Below are 27,515 nucleotides of genomic sequence, written 5' to 3' on the forward strand. Positions count from 1 at the left end.
CAGTTCACAATAGGGTTCATGCTGCTATGAGAATCTAATGCTGCTGCTGATCTGACAGGAGGGGTAGCTCAGTCTGTAATGTGAGCATTGGGAAGCGGCCGTAAATACAGATGAAGCTTTGCTTGCTTGCCCTCTGCTCAACTCCTGCCATGCAGCCTGGTTCCTAACAGGTCATGGACCCATAACAGTCAGTGGCCTGGGGGTTGGGGACCCCTCTTGTGGAGCACCCTACATAGATACACCGATATATGCAGGGACGGAGAGTGGGTTTACAGAGAACACACACGTGTGCATCTTTATTCTACCATTTATTAAGTACCTTAATCATATCTCCTCCACAGAGAAGCAAACGTCCCCCCTATTCAAGGTTAAGAGAAGCGTTCGTCTTTGAAGGCCCACCACAGCAGTTATCTCTAGTGAACTAGGGTTTTTAATGGCCTTTCACAGTAATTACAAATTTAATTAACCTCTCTGCTTTGATCAGTCAGAGCTGTTTCTCATTACCTTCCCCAATGCCTGTTTCTGAGTCAAGAGCTACTCCTGGGCCTTCCCTTTCCAGCTATAAAGTACTGTTTAGGTTTAATTTAGTCTGGCACAGCTGTAAAGAAAGCAACTCTCCTGCTCAACAGCCTCCAATAACTCCCCATTGACCACTGAATTAAGTATAAACTCCTTAGCCCAGCACTTGGGCCTTCCACAGTCTGGCCCCAGACCCCCTTCTAATCTCATCCCAACTCTTCCTGCACTTGCACTTCATAGCTCGTGTTTCTCAGCAGGCCCTTGTCTTCCTGACTGGGGGTCTTACTTCTGTAGCTCCTTCTGCCCAGTCACTCGGCCACCCACATTCTACACCTGCCCCTTGTTGAACTCTCATCCTCCAGGAAGCCTTCCCTGCTAGCTCCCTCTCCAGTTGAATCCAGACACCCACCCCCTGCCAATCACCTGGGATCATATTCCTCCCCATTTTGATTTTTCACAGAAATTCACACCTTCTCATAATCCTGTTCTGAATGATAGTTATTGTGCATTCATCTTGTTCTCTCTCTTTAGATTGTAGATTTTAACAGAAGGAAATATGTTACCCATCTTTGTACTCATCAGCACTTAAAACATCACCTTAACAACACAGCCATAACCATTTCAGAGGGACTACTTTGGTCCAAGCACTTTGCTAGACACTTGAAATAAACTGTTTTTCTTGTCTTCACCAGGCCAGATTAGGAAGTGGAATCTCAGACAGGTCAAGTGACTTTCCCAAGTTCACAGCCAGGAAGCACCTATTGGGTTGTGTTGGGGGAAGGGCTGGGGACAGTGACATTGTGCTTGGCAAGAACAGATTTCTGTTGCTACTACTGACCACGCTTTTCAGAATGTTGGCCAACATTTCCAGGGAGAACTATGATAAATTGGCTTCTGAATCTCTGGCAGGGTGTAAGGACTGATCTTCAGTAATCAACCATGGCCTGTGATGTTTCTATCAGGTCTTCTGCTTTGATGATGGTTTGCCATGCAGTCGTCTATCACCCTGGAGTTAGAACTTTCTCAGCTACTAGATTGTCCCAGAGTATTTGAGCTCAGTCCCTATCATTGGTTATTTCCCAGGTTCTCCAGCAGCACATGAAGCTTCTTTAGCAGTTAATGCTGGAAGTTTGAGACCTCTCTCTGGAGCTCCCTTCAGCCTCTGAGATGAGGTCTTCATCCTCTACTCTGGGTAGGAGAGAAGATGCTTACCATCCTGAGTGAGTCACACCTGGAAATAGCCAGGAACCAAAACTGCCTGGAGGCAAAGGAGATATGAAAGGGATTCCAGCAGAGCAGAAGGCAGACTTCACACCTCTTCTTCTTCTTCTTCCCTGATGCTTCCTGTGGGAGCAGCTGGGCATTCTCCAGATTCTGTTTCCTGATGCTTACCATCCTGGTCCAGCATCCCATGGTCATGACCCCCTAAAACTTACTGGAAATGGGGAGGAAGAGGGCTGGGCTCAGCTCAGGGCTACTTGCTTATGGAGTGTCTATGTGAAAGCTAGTGGTGGGCAGAGCTAATGAAGGGAACTGTGGCACACACAGGCCAGGCAGGGTCCCCCAGTGGGCAGAGGAAGGTCAGGGATTGTGTTGGGGCACGGAGGTGTGGAAGCAGGTAATGATGCATCAAGCTCGCTTGAATGATGGTCACATTCGCTTGCTCCATACCACCTTCCCTTACTAGGTAAAAATGTGCTTTTTTGGCACGGAGGGAAATCGAAAATATGAGATGGCCATTTGGGGGTGTCCTATGTTTCCCCACTCTTATGCCCCAGCTTTGTAATTTGCACTCCCCACCCACCCATTCATCTACTCCCCCTACCTCTGTTAATGGGATTGGATCACAATGGGCTTTGGTGCTGCAAAATGACCTCATGTAAGCCTCTGACATCTCTGCATTTTTGTTTTTGTTTTTGTAAAACTTTTATTTTAAATTCAGGGGTATATGTGCAATGTATTGTGTATTTCAAAATAGAAGAGAGGACTTGAAATGTTCCCAACACACAGAAGTGGTAAATACTGATGATGATGGACACGCAAATACCCTGACTTGATCATGACACATTCTATGCATAACTGATACATAATACTTTTACATATTTATGGGGTACATGTGATACTTTGTACCCCACAAATATGTAAAAGTATTATGTATCAATCAAAAAAGTAAAAACAAAAAATTTCTAAAAATACACCATGATTTGTGTCATGATCCTCCTATTATTGACTGATGAGATTTTTTTCTAAATTTGTGTTATTACGAATAACATTATAAGAAACTTTTTGGTGTGTAATTTCTTGCCTCCAACACTGATTTCTTCTTTGGGAAGGATTACTAGAAGGGAAATTAGTGGACCAATGATGTAAAGGTATAAAGATGTAAAGGCATTTGATTGCTTTCCCAAGAGGATGAATCTCTACATATCTCCACCCACAGTGTGTGAGAATACCCATGCCAGACAAAGAGAATTATTGCCATCATGAGTATTATAATTCTTTAAAACATTTGCAATTTGAAAGAAGATGGAATACCTCTCTGTAATATTAATTCCTAATCCTTTGATTACAAATGAGAGCACCTGTATTTCTTTTTCTAACCATGGATTTTTAATGAAATGTCATTTGTATATTGTTTTTATTAAATAAAAATGTAATATTTTATTAAATAATTTAGGAATTGTTTATAAATTTTTATGTTGAGATTTTTAATTTCTTCCTTTATCCTTTTGTTCATTCATGAATAATCAGCAGGTACCTACCATATGCCAGACACTGCTCTGACTAGACCCTGGGAATACTGCTGTGAATAAAATAAAGTCCCTGTCCTGTAGGGGGGTGGTGGGAAGAGAATGGATAAATGATGATTAGTGCTAAATCAAAGAAGGGGCTACTGAGTACTGAGGAATGCAGTTTACAGTCAGATGGTAAGATAACTCCTCACTGAGATGACTTTCTTAAAGAAAGGGAAACCACAGGGAAATTAACAAATAAGCCATGCAGGAATTTGGAGGAAGTGTTCTATGCAGGAGAAACAGCAAGTGCAAAGTCCCAAGGCAGAAACACATCTGGCATGTTAGAGGAGGAACAAGGAGGATGGTATATTTGCAGCAGAGTAAGAAGGGAAAGAAGTAGTTGAAGATGAAGTCAGAGAGATAAATGGAGCCAGAATACGAGGATTCTTTTGAATCACTCTGAAAACTTTGACTTTCTACTCAGAATGAGCTGAAAGACATTGGAAGTGTATCAGTCAACTATTGTTGCCTAATGCTGCATAACAAGCAATTCCAAATTTTCAATGGTTTACAAGAACCAACTTTATTTTTCATTTATGATTCTGTGGGTCAATTGTGGAGGCTCTGCTTCAAGCTGAAGATTAGGTTCCTGATGGCTTCAACTGCCTCTGCATTCTGAGATGGAAGCTGCCAGAGCATGCTCTGCTAATGGCAGACAGCACAAAGACAAGAGGGAAAGCCGCCAAAACCAGCAAGCATGCTGAAAACCTCTGCTCACATCCATTGGTCAAAGCAAGTCATTTGACCAAGCCCAACATCAGTGGGGTAGAGGTAGAGGAGTAGAGAAGTGAACTGATTTTTATGTTAAAAAATTACTTCTAGACCCACAGACCATCACCAGTCTAAACCATGTTTAGTCAATAGTCTTTTTCAGATGCAATATTCCACATTCTTCTTAAATATTTTAAAATTGTTAATGATATAGAAATAGCACAAGTCTTATCACAATTAATATCCTCTCAAACTACTCCCTATATATAAAAGCGGAACCCTGGAAGCAGGAAGAGAGAATCATTGAAAACACAAGTTTTCACCTGGCAAGGAGAGAAATAATGCTTCCCCGCTAAAAACCACATTAAAAAATTAGGAGTCCCAGCATCCCACTTGGATATTTATGCAGTAGGTTTGCTGATTTGCCCCTTCTGCCCATTTGGGGAGTAGAAAAGTGTAACAATTGGCATTATGTTTGGCTGAAAGTAACAAAATCCTAACTATAAAGGGCTTAAACAAATAAAGTATCCATTTGTCTCAGGCAAAACATACCTAAATAGGCAGTCCAGATTTCACGATGTCATCGATACCCCAGCCTCTTTCTTTGCACTCTGCTATCCTTGGCTTGTGGCTTTCATCCTCAGAGTCACAAGATGGACATTACATCCACATTCTAGGCAAGATGAATGGAGAAAGAGCAACAGGCTAAAGGGGGTCTGCCAGTTCAGTCTGTGGCCTTTAAAAACATTCCCCAAATCCCTTCCCTATAGCCCTTATTAAAGCAAGCAGGAAGGGGTTATGAGTAACTCTTGGGTAGCCAATCCAAAGTGTTTTCAACAGAACAGAGGATAAGTGGAGGGAGATGATAGAACAGAGGGCCCATGCATGAAACAACCAGCGCTCCTACTACTGGGCACGGCAAAGATTATCAAATCTCTGGGGATCGATTGGCACCAGAGCTAGTGATCTGGCTTGAAACTTCTTGCCTAGTGAAGGGCATAGGGCTGGTCTTGCTACCTGTGCCATAGTCAGGAATGATCCAATTTTATTTCCTTTTTTAAAACCAATTTAATTTTAAAAAATTTTAATGGACTTAAATTTTTAGAGAAGTTTTAGATCCACAGCAGAATTGAGGAGAAAATACAGAGTTCTGTTCTGTCATTCTGACCGCACCCATGCAGAGTCTCCTCCACTACTGACATTCTGCACCAGAGTGGGACATGTGTCACAATTGATGACCCTACATTGACATGTCATTCTCACCCAAAATCCATAGTTTACATTACAACTCACTCTCGGTGTTACACTAATGAACACTCCTGATCCTTGACCAAGCTGTAGTTATGCTCCTCCGAGTCCTCTTCTTGACTAGGCCTGCGTCCTGTCCTTGCTGGGCTTGCATCACTCAGTAAGAATCTTGTGGCTGGGTGCGGTGGCTCATGCCTATAATCCCAGCATTTTGGGAGGCTGAGGCGGGAGGATTGCCTGAGCTCAGGAGTTTGAAACCATACTTTGCCACATGGTGAAACTCTGTCTCTACTAAAATACAAAAAAATTGGCTGGGCATGGTGGTGCATGCCTGTAATCCCAGCTATTGGGAGGCTGAGGCAGGACAATCGCTTGAACCTGGGAGGTAGAGGTTTCAGTGAGCTGATATCGCACCACTGCACTCCGGCCTGAGCGACAGAGGGAGACTCTGTCTAAAAAACAAAAAGAATCTTGCTAGGTCAGTTTAGTGAGAATCCCTGCGCCTTTGAAATCTGATCACTCTGGATGTATGATCAAATTCCGCTTCCCCTACTCTTGATATCTGGTCACCCTGGCTTGCCTTTAGCAAGAACCCTAAGTTGGTTTAACAAGAATTCCTCTGCTCTTGATTTCTCCTCTTAGGAATTTTCCACCCACTGATTCCCTCATTCTATTTATGGGCTATGAGCCCTCAGCTGTCTTTGTTGTATTGGAATTGAGCCTGAATTCTCTCGCCTGTTGTAGTAAGTCTCAACACCTATCATAATAGTCCTGAATAAAATCTTCATTATTGTTTTAACAAGTGTCAGAATAATTTCTTCTTTAACAATATAGTCTATGGGTTTGGACTATATAAAATGTCATATAACCACCGTTATAGTATCATACAGGGTAGTTTCACTGCCCTAAAATTCCTCTATGCTCTGCTTATTCATCCCTCCCTCCCCACTAACCTCTGGCCACCACGGACTATAATAAAGACATCCCAGATACTCGCAGATGTCCTGATCTCAGGTGTTCTATGGGAGTTATGGAGGCCTGTGACCACACTTTGACCTAAGAAGCTCGTGGGAGGGTGGAGTTTTCCTTGCCCAAGAGTGATGCTGGCAGTAGAGGGTAATGGTGCCCATGGGAGCTGTGATCTCAGGAAGATTGGGGGCTGCAGAGACAATGGTGGGAGACCAGGATGGAGAGGACCAGAGCCTCCTGAGCTCTGGTGTCGTATAGCTGGGAAACTCAGAGAGCTGGGGGACACTTGGCATGGGTGAGTGTCTTAGAGCAGTATCTAGTAAGTGCTGACCCAGTTTATGAAAAGTTAATCGATTGCACCAAAACCATTTTTTGAGCAATCCTATCTTTCCTTACCATCTTTCAAATTTATTAAATTCTTGCATACATCAATATTTACTTCTAGCTTGTCTATTCTCTTCAATTGAACTGTCAGTTTCAGTGCCAGCCCCAAGCTGTTTTACATATTATAACTTTACAATATATTTTAATGCCTGATGAGGCTAATGCTAGTATCTCCTCTACTTTTATTTTGCCAAAATATTTGTCAATATACTTACCCGTTTTTTTTTTTAGATGAACTTTAGATCTGCTTTGTTACATTTCAAAAGAATATCTCTTGATACCTCAGTTATAATTGGGAAAGAACTGGCATCTTCCTTCCTACAAACCCCTGGACTATATGAATGAAATGAAGATGAGTAATCTGCCAGGAAGATTTGGAGATCAAATCCTAGACTTCTAACTCTTGGAAGTCTATGTGACAAGGAAGGTAAACAAATGGAAAAATTTAGTAGAAATGTTTTTCTCCTCACTGTTTTTCTTACATGCCACTGATCTCTAAGATTGCATGCCCTGCCTTTTCTTGATGCTTCCCACATAGCTGTTTTCTTTTTCCTCACCACCAGCCCCCAAGCACACACAGTGGAGGAAAAAGAGAAGCTTACATAAAAATGACTCTTGTTAATTAAAAAATATCACTGAGTTCCATCAGGCAAGTGAGGGATGTCACACTTAATTTGTCATAGTTTGCAGTACTAGGTCCCCCAAACCGATACCCTTCTTTGAAAGAAGAAGCTTGTCATCAAGCTGGTGGGTCTCTTAGGTCTGTTGTGGTTGTGATTCCAGATGTCGAATCTCATCCCATTGTTGGTGGAAGTCTGGGATATCACCCTGCCTTACAGCTGCTCTGACTGTTGTTCTGTCATGGAAAATGGAAGCTGTGCTCCTGTGTTGGAAGATGGGAATTATCACTGGTGCATCTGTCAGCATCCAGCTCTTTCATGGGGATTTTGCACCTTTCACATTTGCATTGTTTCACATTATACATTTTGTAGGTCACTCCCCTGTAAGGCAGAGGGAAAAGGCCATTATTGGAGTACTTTTTTTTGTTTGTTTTTTGAAGATTTACACTTTTTGCTTTTATTACAAAGTATTGTGAGATCTTCTGCTCCATCAGTCATGAGAGTAGGAAATTTAAGTCTATCGCTTGAGTAATATTTTGACTCTTAGTTTAGGGTTCATCCTTCCCTAGGGACTGACTGCATTGAGATGAGTTAGACTGAGTGGAAGGTAAAGACTAACACTTTGAACTGATGTCATTTCCTTTGTGAAGAACTAACTGCTAAGAGCAAGTTAACAGGCAGCAGGCTTGAGAGAGAGAAAAGTCATCCAGACAGGAAGATTGGGAACTTCCTCAATGACTTTGTCTTCCTCGTTTATTACACTCAGTTTGTCAACAATCTTGTTAATTATACATTTTAAAGGTGATTTTTTTGGCAAGCTCTAGGACACATTCAAAATATTACATACAAGTGTATGTTATCATAAATAATCCTAAAGTAAACATACATGTAACTACCACCATCTGGAAATTTCACATCAAGTTATAAAACACTTTCATCATCTGCACGGCTTCTTGCTTCCCTCCTCGCTCCTCTCTCTCGGTTGTTTCCCCTCCTCCAGCCCCTAAGGACTGGTGTCTTTTATTTCCCCAGACTTACTCAAAGCTTGGACTTGGTTTTATGCTTTGCTCTTTATTGTACAGATCTGAACAAGGACGGCAGCTGGGGTTACATCTCATTTATCCAGAGATGAAAAGTGATGAAGCTTGACATTCTTATTTGCCATCATGAAAAGCATTTGAAAGGGGGAAAGAAGAAAATTGATTGCAGAAAACCTTAGATTGATGAACATGAGTAAGGGCTGCGGGGGGCACTGGAAAATTCAGGTGCTGGCTCTTTTCTATGAATTCTGCCTTTCCTCCCTGAGCTTGTTATATATATATATATATATATATATATAACATTTATCATTTTAAAAACTTTTAAGTGTACAATTCAATGACATTGAGTATATTTACATTTTTGTGCAAACATCATGGTCATCCATCTCCAGAACTTTTAATCACCCCAAACAGAAACTCTGCCCCTATTGAACATTAACCCCCATTCCTTCCTCCCTCCAGCCCCTGGTAACCTCTGTTCTGCTTTTTGTCTATATGGATTTCCTCGTTCTAGGTACCTCATGTAAGTAGATTCATACAATATTTGTCCTTTTATATCTGGCTTATTTCACTTAGAATAATGTTTATGGTTCATTCATGTTATAGCATGTGTCAGAACTTTATTCCTTTTTGGGCTTCAATAATATTCCATTCTATGTATATACCATATTCTGTTTATCCAGTCATCTGTTGGTGGACATCTGAGTTGTTTCCACATTTTGGCTATGGTGAATAATACTGCTATGAATATTGGTGTCTGTTTGATTCTCTCTCTTCAGTTATTTTGGATATATACCTACGAGTGAAATTGCTGGATCATATAGTAATTCTATGTTTAATTTTTTTGAGGAACTAGCAAAGTGTTTTCACAGTGACTGCACCATTTTACCTTCCCATCAGAAATGTACAAAGCTTCCAATGTCTTTATATCCTTACCAACATTTTTTTTTAAATTTTTTGTTTTTTGATAATGGTAATCATAATAAGTGTGAAACTGTATCTTGTTGTGGTTTTGATTTGCATGTCCCTAGTGGCTAGTGACATCGCACATCTTTTGGCACTTAGTAGCCATTTGTATATCTTCTTTGGAGAAATATCTATTCAGAGCCTTTGACTAGGTTGGAATTGGGCTGCTCATTTTTTTTTTTTTTAATTACACGACCTCTTTATACGTTCTAGATATTAATTCCTTACCAGATACATGATTTGCAAATACTTTCTCCCATTTGGGTTGCCTTTTCGCTCTCTTGGTAGAGTCCTTTAGGGCACAAGGTTTTCAATTTCGATCAAGTTCAGTTTATCTATTTTTTCTTTTGTTGCTTGTGCTTTTGGTATCATATTCAAGAAATCATTGACAAATGCAATATTATAAAGCTCTCGCCCTATGTTTTATTCTAGGAGCTTTATAGTTTTATCTCTTCATTCCATTTTGAGTTGATTTGTACATATAGTACAAGGTAGGGTAAGATAAGGTAAGGGCCCGGTTGGTTCTTTAGCATGTAGATATCCAGTTTTCTCAGAACCATTTGTTGAAGATACTGTCCGTTCCCCAATGATGGTCTTGGCACCGTTACTGAAAATCAATTGACGTTATATGTAAGGGTTTTCATTCTACTGACCACAAGTTGGTTTGGAAAAACTGGTCTCAGATAGTGCTAAAAAAAAGATATTACTGAACCAGAACAACAAGTACATTTTCTTGGGTAAATACTATTTGTTTTTTCAGTCTACATAATACTTTGAATTAGAATAATCGTGAACATGCTTTTATCCATTTGTTATTGATATTTACTTCTTGATGATGCTATCATTTTTCTAAATATGTGAGTTTCAATCCTTTCTCATCCTGCAAGGTGAACAGTGATTTCTTCACTAAATAGTCCCGAAATTCTCAGAGGATCACTTAGAGGGGGACAGGGCTTTTGGAATGCTGTGACCTTGGTCTGTGGAGAAGGAGGCGCCTCACAGTGGGCACCAAATGACTACTAGAAGTGTAATTTTTATGATGTTGGCATTATCGTGACTCTATATGCCTTTTTTTTCCTTGAGACATCTTTTGGGCATTTGAAAACCCATGTTTACTGCATCCTAATGTTTTCAGATTGTTTTCTTAAATGCTGTTCTATATGGTTCTCATGACCTCTCTGTGAAGTAAGCCAGTTAGACATATATTTTATTAATTAAAGACCCGAGACTCACGGAAGTTGAGTGGCCATGTCCAAAGCTCATAGCCAGGAAGTGGAGGACCTGGGTCACACGTCCTGGCTCCTGACCCTGAGGCTTTCCTTTTACAGCACACACTAGAATACGGCACCTGCTATTCTGACTACTTCATTTCTAGAAATGAGTTATTGGCAGATGAGACACCATCTTCTCCCTCTTCATCATGGAAGAGTGAGTATTAGGGAGAATGATAAAGGTGAACTCTACAGAGATTAAGTGAAATTTTTCTTGTTACATTCCCATTGTAAGCGACAGGTTAAGAACTACCAGAAAAAATTATAGCCATGGAGAAGGAAAAGCTTTGCTCTGAAAGACCTTCTCCCCACAGAGAGAATTCTAGTTTCACACGGAAATGACAGGCAGTAGGATGGCCATTCTCATAAATCATGTCACGTGGTGAAGGCAGAAGCCTCCTCATTTAGAACAATGCTTTAATTTCCCAGAAGAACAAACCAAGGACCAGGGAAGGAAGTGATTTCCTCATGGTGGAGCTGCTGAATAAAGGCAGAGCAGGCACTGGCACCCTGCCCTCCTCGTTTCAGCTAACAAACCTTGCTAGGGAGCGTTCCTGTTTCGCAGCATCCTCATTTTTGCACATGTGCTGTCATTTTTTCAGATATCAGGATGAAGCCTCAATCATCTTGAATAAAAAATACGAATATAGACTTGTTCACCAAATTCTCCTGAAATTCTTTTCATAAAAAAGGAAACAATTTGAATCTTGGATGGTGTAAACTGAGTGCAAATAGAAGGAAAAACCGCTTCAGACAACAGGTCGTTGTATTAGGCCATTCTTGCACTGCTGTAAAGAAACATCTGAGACTGGGTCATTTATTAAAAAGAAGAGGTTTAATTGGCTCACGGTTCTGCAGGCTTTATTGGAAGTATGATGCCGGCATCTGTTCAGCTTCTAGTGAAGCCTCAGGGAGTTCTTAATCGTGGTGGAAGGCAAAGCAGGAGCAGGTACATCACATAACAAAAGCAAGAACAAGCGAGAAAGAGTTGGGAGGGAGGTGTCACACACCTTCAAACAACCAGATCTCGCAATAACCGACTAACAGAAAGACAGCACCAAGCCATGAGGGATCTGTGCCCATGACCCGAACACCTCTCACCAAGCCCCACCTCCAGCACCGGGGATTACAATTCAACATGAGATTTGGGCAGGGACAAATATCTAAACTGTGTCAGTCATCTAATATGCTATATATATATATATGAATATTAAAACAGGAAGAAATCTAAGAAAACATAACTTATTGATTGCCTAATTGATACAATCATTGTTATCATTCATTGGACACATTTTTATTGCATGTTAGTATGTGCTAGGCACAGTGATTAGTACTGTGAATACAATGATGAGCAAAAATGAACGTGGTCCCATCTTCATGAAGCAAATAGTCTGGTGGAAAAGATAGGCATCAAACAGATAAACACATAAATACATGTAACATTAATGCTTTAATGTTTTATGATGAAAAAGTATGTGGTGCTGTGAGGGAATTTAACAGAACAGAGGTACCTGGATTTGTGATTCAGTCTTTCTTGTAGTTGGATGGAACTTGGAATAGCCAAGGAGCTGAAAGAAGACCAGTGCAGTTGGAATTCAGAGAACAGTGGGAGCATGATGTGAATAGAGGCTGTAGGATGGGTAAAAGCTGCAGGGCGCAGGATATTTTATGAAGGATAAGGATTTGATCTTTCTCCAAAGAGCACTGAGAAACCATTAAATGACTTGGATGGGACATAGAGAAGATGTGGTGGGAGCCATTATCATATTAATCCTTTGAAAGTATTTTTTTTTTTTTTTTGACTGCAGGATAATAGGCTGGAAGATAACAAGAATAGGTGCAGGGAGAGATGTTTAAGTGCTTGTTGAAGTAGCCTAGGCAGGACACAATGGTGGTTTGACTTTGTGATATGGGAATATGGAAGAAGAGAAATGGATATATTTGAGAGGTATTTAGAGGTTAAGTGGACTGGATTTGGTAATGCATAAAATCTGGAGGGAGAGGGAGAGGAAGGCACCAAGAATGACTCCAGATCTCTTAAATTGCACTACTGAATTGACGACAGTGCCGTTCATTGGGATAGACATTGGAAGGGTAGTGGCTCTAATACAGGGAGAGAATGCTTGGGCTTAGACTGCAAAGTAAATTTGAGGCATCTCTAAGTAGAAGTGGACATACAGTACAGGACTGGAACTCAGAAGATGGTGTTGGCAGGAGATATAAATTTGGAATTTGTGAATGAGTGGCTATTGAAGCCATGAACACAGACAAGATGGACAGAAAGTACAAAGAGAGAAGAGAAAAGGGCCCAGTATGGAGTCTTTGGTATTATGAGTCTTGATGGCCTAAACTGAGAGGATGAGCAGGTGAAGGACACAGAGAAGGGGCAGCCAGAGAATAGAAACTGTGAGGTGGGATGTGATGGTGACCAAGGGAAGTTTGTGTTGAAGAAGAAAGCAGTGGTCTTCGAAGTCAAATCCTGCTTAGAGATTCTGTAAGGTGAGGATGAGAAAAGGAATCTTGGACTTAATGATGTGAAGATCATTGAAGAGGCTTAGCTACATCAGTGGACAGCTGTGAGGGGAAGTCTGTTGGGAATGAGAGGAGGAATGAACAGGAGGAGAGCAAACGGCATTAAAGTGGTACCTATGGTCTTCCTTTGTGCATCAGCTCATGACATGTGCCCCAGGCTGGGTGCAAGAACAGGTCCCAGAAAAACCTGTGATTTGCAGTGTGACCACTGCTAAATCACCTAACCCTTCCCTGCTTCAGTTTCCTTAATCAATTCTATGGACTATAACCAGGGCTCATGAGGGATAGAAGAGCTTTGGAAATCCAAGCTTAAATTATTCCTTACATTCGCTAAGCTCCAAATGCCAATTATTTTAAAACTATTTTCCTGTTAGTGATGTGTCCTCCCTCACACCTCAAGAAGATTTTTGGTTTATTTTTGTTTGTATTAGAAGGGATATTCCCCTTTTCCAAATCTGGTCAACAATAGAAAGTACTTATCTATGGTCTCTTGTGATCTTGGTTTAGGAGACAATATCAAATCTCCCATGTATGTATTGGCTAGTAATGTATTTATTTACCCCTAAGACCTATATTGTTTGTATAATCCTAAGGCTGATGTGAAAGAGGAGAAAAACCTGTTTTTTGTTTGTTTTCTAAATGATCACTAGATACACTAGAGAGGGTTATCCTTCAACGAGTATGCCACAAAGTTGAAGGAGGTGATCAGGAATCCCTTAGAGCCTTAGAAGCTCTCACAATGTGACTGATTCCATACGTTTAATGGTAAATATAATAAGCCCTTTAGATTTCTTTTTTTTTTTTTTTTTGAGATGGAGTCTCACTCTGTCGCCCAGGCTGGAGTGCAGTGGCGTGATCTCGGCTCACTGCAAGCTCCACCTCCCGGGTTTACACCATTCTCCGGCCTCAGCCTCCCGAGTAGGTGGGACTACAGGCGCCCACCACCACACCCACCTAATTTTTTGTATTTTTATAGAGACGGGGTTTCACCGTGTTAGCCAGGATGGTCTCAGTCTCCTGACCTTGTGATCCCACTGCCTCAGCCTCCCAAAGTGCTGGGATTACACCGCGCCCAGCCTGCCCTTTAGATTTCTCTATTAACTTAATTTCCCAGACTGCCACAGTGGTGAGTAATTGAATATTAACAGATGAAAATGGAAGCTATGGACACAAGCCAGTTGTCTCATACCAATGGCTCCCTAATGTGAAAAGTCCTGCTGATACCCAAAACCTTACTATGGCCTTTCTTGGAGGAGCAGATCTGTTGGAAAATAAAGTTATCATTGCCTGGATAATTGATATTTGCTTTTTGTTCTCTTGAAGATATTTATAGGGCCCAAATCATTGGTATGGTAGACTGAGAGTCCTGTGAGAAGTACAGTCAGGGGATATGAGTGAAGTTTTCTTGTCTTAGGGCAATGGCTAGAGATTGGGCCAGGCCTAGACCCTTAAAATCTCTGCTCTATCCTCTGTGTTCTTTTTTTGCTGTTTATGTGTCTGGGAGTGAAGGACTCCAGGGTCTTAAGATATAACAGAGTGATAAGATGGAATCAGCCTGGATCCCTGAGTCACCACTTTGTGGTGAGCCTCCAAGGGGAACTCTCCCATTAGACTGCTGCCTGAGCAAGAAATAGACTTTTGTGGTGTCAAGCAATGAAAATTTTTGAGTTGTTTGACATAGCAGGTGGTTTACCCTGGGAACACATCACAGAGCTATAATACAATGTGAGCTGTGCTATAAGCGAAGCTTATATAAAGTGTTATAAGAAGAGACAAAGGCCTGATTAATTCTACCTGGGAAAGTTAGAGAAGGATAGAAAGATGAGATGATATTTAAGCTGGATAAACAGAGAAAAGTTTGCTAAATGAGACAGGTGGGGAGACAATTTAAACAAGTGGTCCAGTGTGGGCAAAGTCCAGGGTGCATGGAAACATATTCTGAGTACGAGTGAGTGACAAAGCTCCTTTATGGGACCTTTGTAGGGAGCAATTGGAGAAGATGCTGAGGCCAGAGCAAGCACTGAAGGCTATACCTCTTCAGTTTTACCCAGAAGACAGGAACTGTCAATATTCCCAAGAGAAAAGCACATGTTAGAAGGCTCCTCTGGCATCTGTGTGGGGTATGGATGAAGAAGGTTGCCTGTGGGGGCTGGAAGTACATTTAGAAAGTTGCTTCAGAGCTCACACCTGTAATCTCAGCACTTTGGGAGGCCGAGGTGGGCAGATCACTTGAGGTGAGGAGTTTGAGGCCAGCCTGGCCAATATGGTGAAACCCTGCCTCTACTAAAAATATAAAAGTTAATTGGCCGTGGTGGTGGGTGCCTGTAATCCCAGCTACTTGGGAGGCTGAGGCAGGAGAGTTGCTTGAATCCGGGAAGTGGAGGCTGCAGTGAGCTGAGATCATACCACTGCACTCTAGCCTGGGCGACAGAGTGAGAGAGAGAGAGAGAAAAAAAAAGAAAGTTGCTTTAGAAATGTAGCAGGAACTTACAAGACAATATATGTGTAGCACACAAAACATAGTGCCAAACACTAAGAAATATTAGGGCCATTTTGTTTGTTTTCCCTGAATGAGAGAAATGACTGTGGGAATGAAGAGAAAGTGAGTGGATAAAAGAGTTTTTTTGAAGCTATAAATCCTTGATGAACAAGTATTGAATAAATGATGCAGTACCTTCTGGGGATGCTGAGTGGTCTGTTAAACACTCCATGGTGGGGAGGAGGGTTATTAAATAACTGTGCCCCATGTCCTCTCCTCTCACTAGAAGCTCTTAAAAATCCGGACATCCAACAAGAGACCAATAGGACACGCTGATGTTTTATGAATGGGGCCAGGACCAGCCTGAGTGTGGAGCCTCGTGGGCTGAGTTTCCCCTGGATTCAGAGCCCTGAGGTTGAGTTATCTACTGGTCAGCTGGATCAGGTAATCAGTGCCTGTGGGTTGGTGGCAGCAGGGAGTAGGGGTCAGGTAAGAGGGACTGCATCTCTGGAAGCCTTTTGTGCTGTCCCGTAAAGGGCCCTTTAGGGAGAGTGGATGATATGGACACCGTGAATGAGGAACAGAGGGCCATATATTCTCAGTTAGGCAGAGGGCAGCCAGCTCAGCTGAAGGAGGAAATTGCCCACGTGTTTATCATATCCAGATTCTTGTTTTTAGGTCTCCCCTCCTACATGAGGCACGGATTGGTGATGAAGTAGGTTGGTGGTGAGCACTAAATGGGAAAGAGTAAAGGTGTCGTTGCCTAAAGTATGGACCTTTTCAGGCAATTATAGGAGAGTGACAGTAAAGAGGAAATTGATGGAAACTTGGTGCAAGGGGGGAAGAGGGACCCTCTGACAGAGACCCTGTCATCGTCAGTCTAGGCCTGGAAGGGACACTGAGATGTCATCAGATCTATTCCTGGAAATACAGGGCTGCATTTCCAGCCATACCCGAGAGGAAGCTGTCTGCTTTTTCTGAAAATATCTTGAGATTTTGTTAACACATTGTCCCTTTTAATATATACCACTGTCTTACCACCCTAGGGAACATTTTCTTTTCTTTCCTTTTTTTTTTTTTTTTTTTTTGTGGGTGTCTAATCTAATTCCTTACAGCTGCAATATATTCTGTTTTTCCTTTCAGTTCAGCTGCTGTAAAGAGACAGTGCCCGGCCACCCATACAGCATTCCTTTGTGGCAGACAAGGGATTGGTGAAATGCAGTGTAGATGGTCTAAGGACCCTGTGCAATGGAAACTCCAACTGAAATTGTACATAACCACTAACATTCTACCTACTCAAGGGGGCTGAAGATGAAGTGTAAGAAAAAGCTCCAAAGCCAGAGCGCTGTTGCAGCCTCGGCCTCATTTTCCAACAGGTACACTGGAGTTATAAATACGTGCACGGGCCACAGGGATGGTGCAGGTAGACAGGAGCTGCGTGGGTGTTGGCCAGCTCCCGGACTCATCTTTGGCAGTATGGAGTGCTGGCATGTTGTACTTGTTCCATGAGAATCTGGGTCCACACTTCTTTTCTGCATGCCTGGTTTCTTGAAGGGACAGTGACCTCTGCCAAGACAATAGCTACTGGGGCTGTTAATATGGAATAATGAGAGTTGGTGTTGGTCTGGATCTGGTTAACTGGGGGAAAGGAAGGAAATCACTATGACTTTATCTTACTTTGCTTTGTAGAAGTCTTTCATATAATCGGAGGGCTAGAAAAGAAACAGAAATACATACGCTGACTGCTATATTTTACAGAAGAGGAAATGGAGGCACTCAGAGATAAAGCCACTTATACAAAATCATGGTGAGATAAGGGTTCTCAAAGATTGTTTGGCTGTATGTAAGAGAAACGCAGTTGGATGAGGTGAGGGTCAAGGTAAGCCCAAGGCCTTGGGGCAAGAAGTGCTGAAGGGAATGGAACCAGGACCTTAAAACCTTTGGAAACTAACGTTTCTTATTCTCCTTCTCTCTCTTTTCCCCACGGTATCTCGTATTTGTTTCTCTGCTCATCTCTTTCCATCTCCTTTTTCTCAATTTCCTGAGAAGGACAGGGAAATTGGCTACCATGTCTACTAAGTGATAGAACTGGAAGGAGGTCTTGGACTCCTTTTCCATTACATTGACTCTGTCCACATGAACTCTCAGAAGTCAAGTACAAATTGAAATGGGAATTTGGAACTGGGTTTAGGACAAGAGAGAATTATCTGTTTCTTAGATCTAAAACCTCATGCTTTGGTCTGGGCCTTCCATCTGCCTCTCTTTTGTTTTGTTTCTCAGACTCTTTAGAGGGATGAGGGTGGCCTGTTTATTGAGTTCACCTGAGCTTCCAATGGCTAGCTTGGCATTATTTTAGAAACCTGGCTTCATTAAAATAAATAATAATGAAAAGAGTTTTTCGGCAATTCAGCAATCCTCTCAAATCGACTGTAGAATTTAGAGCTGGAATTGAAAAGACACATTTGGTCGGACCTTCCCCCACCTTCACCTTCATTTTACAGATGGGGAAACTGAGACTCTGTGAGATCAAAAGGACTAATGCAAGTGATCCTAAAATCTAGTGGCAGACATGGGGCTAATGAAGTCTCTGTTCCTGATCTGCTGCTGCCTGAAACAGCTGCTTACAACAGCTCCTTCCTCGGGCCTGGAAACCAGATGTGAGGACATTTGGGGAATGATAATCCACTTGAAAAGCCGATCAGTGTCCAGGCCTTCTTTGCATGTTTCTGAAGAGCCCAGAGAGTCACTGCCTTCCTCAAGGACAGACAACATAGTCTGCCTAGCCCACAGAGCTGCCAGGAGAAGCCAGGTGTCAGAAGCTTTAGTCCCTGGAGTGGCTCCTCCACTCCAGAGAGGAGCTGAAGGCTATTCTCACAGTGCCCCTGTAGCAGCAGAGACATCTTTCTCTAGCCCTCATGTACATCCTTGGGACTGAAACACACAGCCATTCTCCCTGCTCACAGCCAGGCCCCACCAGCATAGAGTAGCATTTATGGCTCCTTTGTGAGGCGCAAATCCAAACATGCAGTGATTTCATTTTTCTAACAACAGCATTTCTAGTCTTCCCACAGCACTAATCAGTTGTCACTAGAGCATCTCTTGCTTCCAAACATTTTCCTTTTTCTTTGCTTCTGGGAAAGCACACAGTTCAGGAGCCCTATCCACATGGATGGCAATCCCATTCTTTGGCTTCTCTGGGGTAGATCAGATTTAAAAAAAAAAACAAAAAACAAAAAAATCAAGCTTCCTTACCTATACCTATCTCTTCACAAATTCCTGCCTTATGTTTGATTCATTTACCAGCCATGAGTGGATCCCACACTGCAGAATCCTGAGCAGTGATGGATCACCAGAAGGAAGAGACGCCCTTTGCAGGCCATTCCTGACTTTTCCCTGAAGCTAGTGGCCTTGGGGCAGAGTCATTTACCTCTCAGCAGGGCAGGTATCTCGCTTGTAAAAGCTGAAGAATAGAAATGGTGGGGCCATAGTGATAGTCATCAGTGGGTCTACTGTGCAGTCTGAGGGTGAGGGTGGCAGCCACATTAACTACGAAGTCAATGGCCCCTAGAATTGTGTAACACACACCTGCACACCCACGCAAAATGGCCCAATTGGTACCAGAACTTTAAATGCAAGGTTTTCCCAAGAGTTTGCACTGTGGCCAAGGAAACCCAGGATCCTGACTGGCCTAGCTGGTGGAGTAATCGTCAAGAACCGGGGCTATGGGTCAGAGACTTTGAGTTCGAATTGCAGCTCTGCCCCTTCCCAGCAGTGAGGCCATGAACAAGTTAAATATAGTAAGTGTTCAATAAATCTTTGCTAATTCATTATTATTGTTCCTACCACTACAGTGATCCTGTCTTAATCAGGAGCTGGCTCACCTGTGTGGCTCTGCTTCTCCCTCTGACTGAATTGCACACTTCTGCACTTGGTCTTAGCTAAGAGGCCAAGAATCAACTACCATTGCACACTTCTGGCCCTGAGGGGCATCTCTAGATTTTAGGGCCCTTTCCAACTTACCTTGTCCTTGGTTATCTAACACAGGAAATCTGAATTCCTCCTCCTAAGCTTCATCACCCACCTTTTCCATAGCTATCTCATGTGTCTTCATGGAAAAGTGTTTTGGCAGCAATTTGAAGGATGAACTAGCCATTGAGTATTCATGAATAAATGAAGCAAATCTAAAATATCTTGCAATGAACACATTCATTGCAGCAATTGACCAAGGTGTCTGAGTCTTAAAACTAATCCAAGGTCTCCTGGAGATATTTTTTGCTTGTCTTTTGGTGAGATTTGCAGACAAGGCCTACTCCAAATATTTCTGAGTCTTTTGTTCAGTGCTATTTTGAGTTCTTTCACACGTGGAATTTATTCCTATACTTAGCTCTTACCCAGCACCCTGGGGTACTTGAAAATGTTTTCAATTTGACCAACTATAGTGTATCAACAAATCCTTGCATGTGCTTTGCAAAGCACTTAAATTCAGCTGACTTCCTATCTCAGCCTCCTTTTCCAGCATAATCTCCAGCCCAAGCTGTGCTGACCACACCTTTTGCAAAACTTTGACCAAAGAATGTGCCCAGCTGAGGATTGTCAGATTCCACAGACAGCAACAGGTCCCTATTAGTGAGTGAACCACAGAAATAAAATGCCTCTGATGCCAGAAAGTGGGCTCTCAGAAAAATTTCAACTGGAGAAAGATAACAGAAATGTACACAATTAGGAGCATTGCCCAGCGTCTGGGCAATGTAGAGTTTTTTACCCAAAGCTCTGTCCTTCTGTGTAATTAAGGGATATCTCTTGTCAAACAACACAATGGCAACGTTCTGACTTCCTTATGTCTAAGCATGAACAAAAAACCTGGAACTCATACCTCCACTCACCTTTCTTTTCTGATTGATCAAACTGAGCATTCTGACTCAGCATTGTCCTGTGTCTAGGAAAGGAGAAACAGTTACCCACCTGGGAAACAGGGAGAGAGTGGTGCCTTGCCGTAACACTCTTCATATAACAAGAATGCTATCTGAAACTCCTAAGCCCTAGAAGATTTAGCCCAAATTAAGGACTTTGTTAGCAGCTGCTTCCCAAGCCCTTCCTCTCCTTTTATTTCTTTTGTTGACTTGCAGCAAGCTACACAAAAGGAGCCTCTTTCTTCTTCTGCCCACAGATTCCTTTCTCAAAAGCCATTCTAAGAAATAATCCAATTCTGTCTCAAATATAAGGGCTTTCATTCTCAGTCCATTATATTGTTTATCTTGGGAATTTCTTTCCAGTTTTAGGTTTTTTGTTTTTTTTTTGTCTCTACCCAAAGTTAAGCACATGGCTTGCACTGTGAGGAAGACTGCACTAGTGGTAGGAAATAGACCACCATCTTGGTATTGTGATAAAGCCGCATGGGTTCTGGGCCCCGTGCTTTGTAAGCATACCTGGCAGAGGAAAATATATTTATACTAAGTTAAGAGGTGAATTATCCACAGTCAAAATGACTAATCATTGTTTAACTTAAATGTGAAAGATAATGGAGAGAGGAATGCAGCATTTGTAAGGAACTGAAAGAGTGAATAATGTGGTAGCAGGTGAGGTGCACGCCTGTGAGTATGAACATATACCCGTGGTGTGTCTGTGTGTGGGGTTTATGTAAAACATAGAAAGGCTTATCTACTTCTGCAAAAATAAATCAAGAAAATATGATGCTATCTACAGCTACACTATCATCACTACAGCACCATTATTAGCTGCTTTAACAAACCACTCAAGCAAGCTCAGTTTTTCTTAATTTCTTTAAAAATGTTTTATGTATTTGAAATACCATATAATGGTATTTTGTGGACAAATCATAGAAACAAATGGCAACATTTTTAAACACAGATAAAAAATAAAAACCATGATGCAACACATACACTATAAAAGCTCTACCTGTGACTACTTCACAATTTAAGGTAGTGGTTTGTTATGCAAATAAAACCTATTTTGAATTTGCCCTATGAAAAATGACAAAGAGGTCAATAGTAAACTTTTCGGTGCTTCAAATGGGCTCAAATACATCTTGTTAGAATGTAGAATATCTTAGGATGGCTGATAACACAAAGGCAAATGATCCTGGGGTGTACAGAAGGAAAATTGAGAGAGATTTTAAATTTGCTCATTCTGGTCTAAGAGAGGAACCTTTGCCTGCTAATTTGCTCAAGGACTGACATTCATGGAGCAAATTTTTCGTCTTTCTGTTCCCATCTTAGGGAATTATTCTGGAGACATCATATGCCTCCACCTCCACATCAAATTGGCCATCAGACCCTGCAGAGTTCACCTCTGAGGAGCTCTGGGACTCACTCCTTTCCCCTTCGACTGCCACTGCCTTAGAATTGGCCTGTGGCATCTGCTTCTTGGGTTGCTATATTCTGTGCCTCTAACATCACTCTCAACCCATTCTCCCTGCTCCAGCCAAAGAGAGCCTTCTGGAACAGAGAGCTACATGCCATTTAACTGTTTAAAAACCTTCAGTGGGTTCTGGTTCTGGTCAAGGTGCATGAAGCACATACCACTTTGTCTCTCCCACTGAATGCAGTGAAAATCCCTGGAGAAAATGCAGGGAGCAGCTACCGACAGACACAGAAAAGTAAAACAATAACAGACAGATTGGGGAAGAATTCCAAGTACTGCAGAATGGGTAGCAGATGTAGTTGCAGGAAGAGCACAACAGAACAGGGAAATTAAAGCCCTGGATTTCTAGCCTGTGTACCCGGAAGGGGACCACCTGCAAGCTGGAAAGTGTCAGGGAGATGCTGGAGAAGAGGGAGCTCAAGGAAGGGATCCTAAAAAGATGTAGATGAACTCCTGGGCTGCACATACCTCTGACTACTTAGTAAAAATCTCTGCTAAGGTGTCGGAACACCTGTGCACATGGCTCCCACCTCAGAGGCAGCCTGCAAACGATTAAGCAATTTCCAGAGCCCCTGGCATTGGTGTCAGATGAACCAGGGTTCAAATCTCTGTTCTGTGGGTCATCCTCCTGTGGGAACAAAAAAAAATTAACAAGAATTTGGGGGCTGAGTGAGTAGTGAGAGAAGAGATTAGAAAAGCATTCTATGAAAGGTGCCTGCTGTGGCTGGGATATGGTTTGTTTCCCCCAACAAATCTCATGTTGGATTTGATCCCGAGAGTGGCTGTGTTGGAAAGTGGGACCTAATGGGAGATGTTTGGGTCATGGGGGTGGATCCCTCATAGGTAAGTTGATGTCCTCCATTGGGAGTGAGTGGGTTCCAGGGGTTTGTAGAGGAAGTGGCTGGCACATTCCCTGGGGCTGGAGAACAAAGGAAGGGAGCAGAACAAGGCTGAGACCCTGGCTTGCCCACAGGCCACCTACATATCCAGGACACAACTGGGCTGGTCAGGAATGGGGATGAATGACCCGCGATGGCAGCAGCAGTACTCTACCAGTTCTTCCTGCACAGGCATGCACTCTGATCAAGGACACGTGATGGCAGAACATACAGAGGGCCACATGGAGCTTTTGTGCTCTCTTCCCAATTTCTGCATGTATCCTCAGTCTTCACAGTAGAGTCTCTGTTTCCTTGGCTGACCTTCTAACTGCTCCCTAAACAGCCCCACCTGAGTAATCCTTCACATCTGTGCACCCAACAACTCAACTTCCCCTTTTTCCAAAGAGGCCCATTAAAGGTTAGTGAAAGTCCAAGAACAGCATTTCTTCCCATGTAGTGTGGCAGGAGATTCTTCTTCACATGCATGCACTCTCTTTCTCTTTCTCCCGTGAAATTTCATAAAAGCCTACCCCGCTGGCCCCTCGTTTTCCTTCCCCTTTGACTTTCCCATCTTGGGTGTCTCTACCAGTGCCATCTGGCTGCCTCAGGTCCTGTTGTCCTTCTGGTTCACTCTAGACCCTGCTCTCCTGGCCACCTCATTCCAACATGTGCTTCTAAGATTTTAATCATGGTTAGGTTGATGGTCGTGCCATGTATGCCCTGAATGAAGATGACGGCGTTGATGTGCACAGCCTATTGTTGAAGTCAACACATGTCTATTTTTAATGATAGAAACGAATGAATTTGCAGAACTGTGTTTTTTGTGAGCAGGATGTTTCATTGTAAGTGGCTCAGAAATAGTGGCAATAAGTTTCGGTTTCATAGTCAGCTGTATACTTGCGGCGTCAGTAGGGCCTGGTGGTTGGAAGGACGTAGAATGTGGAAGATGAAGTCATGCTTCTTCTCCCATTAGAAGGGAGTCACCTCTGCTCTCATTTTCGCTGGTTTCCTGCCCACATCTCAGGCCCCAGCCCCCTGATCTGCTCTTAGGAATGGTTTCTTCAAGTTCCCTTTATGCCAAGCTAATCCCAGGGCCCTCGGGCACTGATCCCACACAGTCCCAATGCCAGGAGAGCAAAAATCTCTGCTAAGATACCGGAATACCTGTGCACATGGCTCTCACCTCAGGGGCATCCTACAAACGACTAAGTAGCTTCCAGAACCCCTGGCATTGGCGTCAGATGAACCAGAGTTCAAATCTCTGTTCTGTGGCTTATCCTCCTCAGCAGCTGTCTAACCTGGAGAGCCATCCCCCTCATCGCCCTCTCTGGGCTCAGTTTCTTCATCTGTCGAATGGGGATAATCTGCACAAACCATCCACCACGAGCTTTGTGCACTACTGATGAATAAGAAAGGTTTTTAAAAACTTTCTGTCTCTGCTTCCAGCTGTAACCATGGCCCCTCCTCCTGCCCAGCTAACCCAATCCTGACAGTGCAGTCTGGGCCACTCACATTCCTTTCCCTCTCCTCTCAGGCGGGAGTGGGTTGGCAGTTAAGACTGTACAGTTCATTAGCAGGCAATTGGACAGGTGACACTGCCTGCTGGCAAAATAAACAGCTCAAGGGAAAGCAAATGTCTGGGCTTAGCACCTGGGTGAGGCAGCTGAGTGGGGCCTGTGGGCATCAGTTCCAATATAACAAAAAACCAAGGGGTGCTGTTAATATCACCACCATCTGGCAGCTTCCCAAACACTGAGACCAAGGGAAGTTTCATGGGCATGAGGCCAGACCAGAAGGTATTTCTCAACCTTCTAGATAACGCACGGTTTGGTTGGGGAGGGGACTTTAGAGATCAAGTGTAGATAGGTAGATGGTGGCATAAAAAGTGAACATAGATCACAGAAAGTGAATTTAAGAGAGGGATGTTGCAAGACCTTCTTTGCTTGTGGCTTTTTGACTGCCCACTCACTCTCCTTCCGCTCAAGCAAAAGTCACCAAACTCCACCCCCTGAAATCCCTGAAGGCCCAGGGGTGATGTGAGGAATGAGCCAGGGTGCAGCTCTACCCACTGTGATATGGGTGGCCCGGGTTCAGCTGGGAGCCCCTCTCCTCTAGCGCTGAGACCCTGGCTGCTCCCACTCCCTCTCTCTGCCCCAGGTCCCATCCTCCTGGGCCCACATGGCTGGCCCCATGTGTCTGACCACCTGCTCTGCGGCTGCCCGCCGTGGAGTGGCCCACAGAAGCCCCTCTTCCATTTTGCAAGACAAACAGAGGAACAGATGGACGGGGCCGGCTGAGAGCCCAGAGCACAGCTGTCCCAGCTGCCTGCTCTCGTGTACTTTGCACCACCTGACATTGGCCTCTGTGAGCATTCAGCGGGGCGGGTGGTGGGGGGGGCATGGCAGGGGAACCGGAGGCAGGAAGACCCTGCAGTAACAGTAATCAGACTGCAAGTCTTGTCAACTGTCTCTCCTACTTTCTGTTGAAGAAATGGACTTCCCTGTCTGCTGAAGCAGGAAATAGGGGTGCAAGAAACAGGACAAGGAATGGGATAAGGAAAAATCTCAAACAGGAAGCCTACTGCCCAGCCCGGCAATGGCGTGGGTGTTTATTTTTCTCACCACAATCCTATCAGGGATTTCCCAGGTTATGTGAATATGTTGATCCTGCACATAATACTCAAGGCCCCCAGAGTTCAGATCTTCAACTATTCCTTAAAGGGGTAGTCAACTGGAGTGGGGGAGTGTTCAGATGATCAAACATTTGCTCTGCCCAGCACTCCCTCCCCTGAAATCCTCCCAAAGTGAAGTGGGCTTCTTGCTGGTCATGGTCTCCTTGGTCTATGAGTGCTTTCTTAAGCTCCACTGCCCTGGAGCAGCAGGCAAGGAATCTGAGTCAAAGGAAGGGAAACCCAGCATTAGTGTCAGGCTTTGCTCCCAACATTGAAACCTCGGCATTCCAGCGTCAAGCCCATGCATCCCTCCTTTCTCCTGGGAGATGTCTCCGTGGTGTTCTCTGTGTCTCATAGGCCCCAGCGGCAGTTCTCCTGGAGGTTTCTGTGGGTCACCAGCCCTTCACCACTCCCTGCAACCCCTTTTTCTGCCATGGGGGTATAGGTGAGTGGTCCCACTCCCCTGGTTCTCCTGACTGGGGGTGGTCTTCTTGTTGCTTTCTGTTGGCGAGGTTGTAGCTGCCTTTGTGGCTTCTTCAATAGACGTAGTGCTGAGTGGAGAAGGCAGAAATGCCCTCTCCTTCCCTGATTACTCTCCAGCTCTAAGCCATAGAACTTAATGCCCGTGAAGGAAGTGCTGTTTCCTCAGGGCTCTTTCTGTCCACTTTCCCCACTCTTCCTCTCCTCCTCCCTTCCCTCTGCTGAGGTTTGTGGCAGAGCATCTGGGTGGCCCAACAAGGACTTGGCCGACACCAGGTTCTGCTCCCTCTTCATTGCTCCTTCCTCAGACACACAGCCAGTGCCCCAGGACCGAGCTTACCCTCACCAACTCTTGGTGCCTGCAAGTGAAGTGTCCTCCTGTTTCGTCCCTTGCCCCAGAGGTTAAGGGAGAGCTGTAGCTTCCCAGCCTCCAGTGGCTCTTTAGACTGCGAAAATAAAACCACGGCTGACCTATCCCTGTGGAGCGAGTTCTCAGTTGAACTGTGGAAAAACTCTTGAGTATATATGAAATAAAAAACCACAGAGAAGATGATGGGTGGATTCTTCTTGTTTGGGAAGGTTTTCTGACTCCTTTACAACTTGGAAAATGCTTCCTTTCTGAGTAAAACAAAAATAATCACCAACTTTAGTAAAACAAAAATAATCACAACTTGGAAAATGCTTCCTTTCTGAGTAAAACAAAAATAATCACCAACTTTTTCTTTATTATCTCTGCTTTTATTTTATTTATTTATTTATTTTTTTTGAGATGGAGTCTCGCTCTGTCGCCCAGGCTGGAGTGCAGTGGTGTGATCTCAGCTCACTGCAAGCTCCGCCTCCCGGGTTTACGCCATTCTCCTGGCTCAGCCTCCCGAGTAGCTGGGACTACAGGTGCCCGCCACTACGCCTGGCTAGTTTTTATATTTTTTAGTAGAGATGGGGTTTCACCATGTTAGCCAGGATGGTCTCGATCTCCTGACCTCATGATCCGCCCATCTCGGCCTCCCAAATCTCTGCTTCTATTATGTGATGAAGAGAGATAGAGACCCAGAAGGTTAAAAAGAATAAAGCTGTCTTTTAATTAGCTCTATCAACTGATAGGACATAGAGCCACCAAAGCGTACATGAGCCACATTTTCAACAGGTGGGGACAGCTAGCCTGAAATCCCAGAGTCATCCTTGGAAGACTTGGATGCCAGAAGTATCCAGGTGAGATAGAAAGGGCATCCTAATTAGGTCAGGGGAAAAACTAAGGCTAAAGAGGTTTAAGTAAGTGCAAGGGTTGTTAAGTGTCTGAGTCATTTTCTGTTTGTATAACAGACTACCACAGACTATGCAATTTCTAAAGAAACGAAATTTATTTTTTACAGTTCCAGAGGCTGAAGTCCAAGGTCAAGGTCAAAGAGCCACATCTGGTGAAGGCCTTCTTGCTGGTAGGGACTCTGCAGAACCCTGAAGCATTGCAGGGCATCACATGGCAGGGGAGCTTGAGCATACCAAACTGGATTTTGCTAGAGACCCACTCTCATGATAACTAACCCACTCCTGTGATAACCCATTAATTAATTAAC

General features: G+C 43.4%; 1 long non-coding RNA gene across 1 annotated transcript; it reads right to left on the bottom strand.

Moving 5' to 3' along the window:
- Positions 1–289: 289 nt before the first annotated feature.
- Positions 290–27,341, bottom strand: LOC105513638. The gene is made up of 4 exons (XR_001002064.1): positions 27,313–27,341; positions 8,285–8,399; positions 6,842–7,627; positions 290–1,950 (listed from the first exon to the last, which is right to left on the bottom strand). It is a non-coding gene; the product is annotated as an uncharacterized LOC105513638 (long non-coding RNA).
- Positions 27,342–27,515: the final 174 nt, after the last annotated feature.

This window comes from Colobus angolensis, unplaced genomic scaffold (genome assembly GCF_000951035.1).
Source record: "Colobus angolensis palliatus isolate OR3802 unplaced genomic scaffold, Cang.pa_1.0 Scaffold233, whole genome shotgun sequence".
Lineage (NCBI taxonomy): Eukaryota > Metazoa > Chordata > Mammalia > Primates > Cercopithecidae > Colobus > Colobus angolensis.